The following is a 4,899-nucleotide window of genomic DNA, read 5'->3' on the forward strand; positions in this document are numbered from 1 at the left end:
GTAGCCGAGATGACCGGCGGTGGGCTCATCATGACATGCCTGCAAGACTTCGTCGCGGAGAGTGTCTGGCACGACGAGGAGATAATCCCTTCCCGTGGGAGAAAAGTTGATCTTGTAGAGCACGTCGTTTAGGAGACAAAACGAGGAGTGCGTTCTGGCGAAGGGACGGGGTACTTCCGTAGTACGCGCTTTCAGGAAGTCGATTAGTGGAGCGAGTCCCGGGTCCTCACGTTGGCGCTGCGAAACAGTGACTGCGTCGACAGTTGCGATAAGAGGGAAGTCGGGCTCTTCGTCTTCGTTCGTCGGATAGGCGAACGGGACAAGCAGTCGGCGTCGTTGTGCTGGCGTCCAGATTTATACACGATGGTCATGTCGAACTCTTGTAGACGTAAACTCCAACGTGCAAGGCGTCCGGAGGGATCGCGCAAGTTCGTCAACCAGCAAAGAGAATGATGGTCGCTCACGACCTGGAAGCGGCGGCCATAAAGATACGGGCGAAATTTCATCACTGCCCAGACAACAGCGAGGCACTCTTTCTCGGTGGTGGAATAATTGGTTTCAGCACGAGACAAAGTCCGGCTAGCGTACGCGATGACTCGCTCAGCGCCATCCTGCCACTGTACGAGCACAGCGCCGAGGCCTACGTTGCTTGCATCCGTGTGAACCAGGGTCTCGGCATGGGCATCGAAGTGGGCAAGCACAGGCGTTGTTTGCAAGCGGTGCCGTAATTCATCGAATGCCTTTTGCTGTTCGTCTGTCCAGGCGAAGGTGACATCATCTCGGGTGAGACGCGTCAGCGGGGCAGCAATTCGTGAAAAGTTTGCAATGAATCGGCGGTAATAGGCGCAGAGTCCCAAAAAACGCCGGACTGTCTTCTTGTCGGATGGAGTAGGGAAGTTGGCGACGGCTGCAGTTTTGGCGGGATCGGGCTGAACACCTCGACGGCTGACGACGTGGCCCAGGAACAGGAGCTCTTCGTAACCGAAGTGGCACTTTTCAGGTTTTAACGTGAGGCCGGCAGATCTTATAGCCCGTAGCACGGTGGAAAGGCGTTGGAGGTGTTCCTCGAACGTTGGGGAAAACACAATAACGTCGTCCAGATATACTAAACAAGTTTGCCATTTAAGGCCGGATAAGACTGCGTCCATCATTCGCTGGAATGTCGCTGGAGCGGAGCACAATCCAAACGGTAGGACCTTGAACTCGTATAGTCCATCCGGCGTGACAAACGCAGTCTTCTCACGGTCCCGTTCGTCTACTTCGATCTGCCAATAACCGCTTTTGAGATCGAGCGAGGAGAAGTAGCGCGCATGGCGCAGCCGGTCCAAGGAGTCATCAATGCGTGGTAGCGGGTAGACGTCTTTTTTTGTGACCTGGTTGAGTTTGCGGTAGTCAACACAGAATCTCAGACTGCCGTCTTTCTTCTTAACCAAGACGACAGGTGAAGCCCAGGGACTCCTCGATGGTTGTATGACACCGTCATTCAGCATTTCGTCTACCTGCTGAGCGATGACTTCGCGTTCCCGCGGTGACACTCGGTATGGGTTCTGTCGGACTGGTCGGATACGTTCGTCGGTTATTATGCGGTGCTTGGTGAGGGGCGTCTGCTTGACCGCGGAGGCAGACGAGAAACAGTCTTGAAACTGAGAGAGCAGCCCGACAAGTCGATCCTTCTCGGTAGGTGATAGAGCGGGGTTCACATCGAGGACGAATTGGGCCGGTCGGCTGGCAGATGTCCCGGTCTGGAGTGCGATGCAATCAGAAGTTTCGGCGATATCTTCCAAGTAGGCGACCGTGGTCCCTTTAGCGATGCGTTGTCGCTCATTGCCGAAGTTGGTAAGGAGTACATCCGCGAGGCCGTTGGTCGGATGGACGATACCGCGGGCAACACAGACGCCGTGATGGAGCAGCAGCTCAGTGTTCTGTTCGGCCACCCCTGCAGCACTGGACTGGTCGTCGCACCTGACGGTAACGAGAGTACATGAGCGTGGCGGCACGGTTACATCCGCGTCAAGGATGCGCAAAGGTGCGTGGCGTCGTTCGGCGTCTGCGGAAGTCGGTGCAGGCGGTGAAAACGTGACCAAACGGCGAGGAACGTTAATGACGGCACCATGCTGTCGTAAGAAGTCAAGGCCGAGGATGAGGTCCTTGCAACAGTTTGGCAGAATAACGAAAACCGCAACAAACACGGAGTCGGCAATGGTGACTCGTGCAGTGCAACGCCCTAAAGGTGTCATAAGGTGGCCACCAGCAGTACGAATTTGGGGTCCAGGCCATTCAGTCCGAACTTTTGCGAGCCGATCCGCGAAATTCTTGCTGATTATTGAGAAGTCTGCTCCTGTATCTACTAAAGCAGTCACTGGGTGCCCGTCAACAAGCACGGGAAGGTCGGCGCTAGCTGTGTCATCGGTATGAGGGAAGCTCGCGGAATCACGCTGCGTCGTCACGGGGGGGTCTTCGGGACGTCGGTTTCGTTTTTCAGCAACCTGCCCCCCTGAGGTCGCCGCCTTCAGTTTCCCCGGCGTGGGCTTCGCGACCGCCCCCTCATCGTATCGCTGAAAGTACGACGGCTAGGTGACGAGTAGCGGACGGGAGAAGGTGACCGTTGGCGGCCGTTCGGTGAAGTCTGCTGGGCGGCACCGGAGAACAAACCAAGAGCACCCAGAGGAAGCCGGAACCGATCTTCTTCTTTCCCTCGGCGGTGCACGCGACTTGCGAAGAGCAGCCGCCTAGTGGCTGCTTGTGGAAACGTGGCATTATAATATGTTCCAGAATTTTACACGGTACGGATGCAAGGGAAATGGGCCTGTAGTTGAGCAGATTATGTATTGGACCTGACTTGTGGATGGGGATTACTTTTCCAGTTTTACAGTCATGAGGTATACTGCCAGAGTTATACGACTCAGAAAAAAATGCACTGTAGTATGATTGAACAGTATTCCACGGTATGTTACAAAATTTAACATTGATCTCGTAGACTCCACAAGATAATTTGGGTTTTAATTTGTTCAATATGGTTTTGATGCCAGTTGCTTCAAATATTATTGGTTCCATGAGGTGATAATTGATAGCATTTATAGCTGCCTTCTGATTGGTAACCACAGGGGATGAAATGACTGAACGAATGTGTTGTTAAGTACTTTGGAACAAAGGTAACGCTGTACTGATTCCCCGGAACTTGTGAGTAGTGATAAGCCATCTATATTAGCACTTCCTCGTATAACATTCCATAAACGTTTTGGATTAGTCTTTTATAATTGTGGAAGAGTAGTGTTCAAAAATGAAAATTTAGCTGACCTTAAGGAAGCATTATAAGACTTTGCCGCTTTTTTGTACGCTAGCCAAGCTCTCGGTTTTGAAGACTGTTTAGCTAAACGGAATAAACGCTTTTTTTTTGTTGGATAACCTGTCTAAGTATGCGTTATTCTAAGTGTCTTTACTGCTGGTGTAGGCGGTTCTAAGGGGGACATGTCGGCTGATTAATACTGAATTTTTTTCTTTGAACATGCACCAGTTAGTTTCTATGGGCCGATCCTGACACAGCGGCAAAAAACATCTAAAAATGAGCGGATTTCGCTGTTATGGTGGTGTAATCAGCTTTCTTATAATCTCGAAATTTTCTTTTCTGTCGGCTAATTTTTGTTTCAGTCACAGTTAGCGTCAAGTGTAAGATATCATGATCGGTCAGCCCGGGCCGGTGTGGAATAGCGGATAAGTTATCCGCTGATGACGTAAGAATAAGGTCAAGTAGTGATGATGTGTTTTGCGTTACACGTGTGGGAAGACTAGCAATCTGTGATAGGCTGAAGTCAGAATAAATGGAAAAAAACAAGTTGGATTCAGTGGACGAATGGGTAGAAAAGCGATTGCTATGTGACCAGACAATATTCGGAAAATTGAAGTCGCCTAAAAGCAAGATTTCAGCTCCAGGGAAACGGGTGATAATCTGATTTAAGGAATCGTGTAGGTTATCGCAAAATAATGTGTCCGTCGAGGGGGTTTGGTAACATGCACCTATGATTATTTTTTACAATTATGCAGCACCAGATTAGCTCTCAATTCGTAGCAATAGGTACTAAAAAGCAGTCAGTAGAGTCAAGAGATAAAAATAGAATAAAAATAACGAAACGAACAAATACAAAAATAAAACATTGAAAATAAAGATATGAAAAAAAAAATAAAAAACATTAAATATACGAAAGAAAAAAAAATAAAAAATATGAGAAATAAAAAAGCAATAAGTGCGGCAGGAAAAGCTTTCGCCTTGCAGAACTTTATAGAGCCAAAGTGCCCCCTGAATTTTAACCGCGCCGATTACCGTCCCCTCCTCGGCCTCCGCGCAGGCAGTGTGTGGACGGCCGAACGCCTACACCGTTATCGTAGTGCTCCGAGTGCATTGTGCGCGAACTGCGACAGCCATGACGTCAAACCAAGCATAACTGCAGCTTTTCGCTTGTATATCCAGACTTAAAACGAGCTAAGCCACTCCATAATTTTTATCTTTTTCCTTATCACAGTAGGCGCCCTGGCGCCGGCTTTGAGCGCTGATCTCAGCGCCTCTACGGTGCGGCGTAGGTGAGCGCTGTAGGGTTATATTAATAGAAGATAATTTTGTGTGTTAGAAAAACTATGAATAAAATAAGCACCTTGGTTATCTATTGGTAGCGTGGCCATCTGGGTTCTATTCCAGCCCAAAACTAAAATAACCAATTTTTTAAGGCTAAATCACATTCCTTCGGTAGCAGGAGCACCGCTGAGAAATCTGGCGTCAACTCGAACGTTCTTGCCTTGTTCCTGAATGCGATATTGCTGGGCATTTATAACGTTCATAGAGTCACTGCCGATTACAGGGGCTGCACTTCAGTTGTCTTCAGCGCACGCTTCAAGGCGACGAGGAAA

Source organism: Amblyomma mixtum, chromosome 8, assembly GCF_055824585.1.
Source record: "Amblyomma mixtum isolate Tamu chromosome 8, ASM5582458v1, whole genome shotgun sequence".
NCBI classification, from domain to species: Eukaryota; Metazoa; Arthropoda; class Arachnida; order Ixodida; family Ixodidae; genus Amblyomma; species Amblyomma mixtum.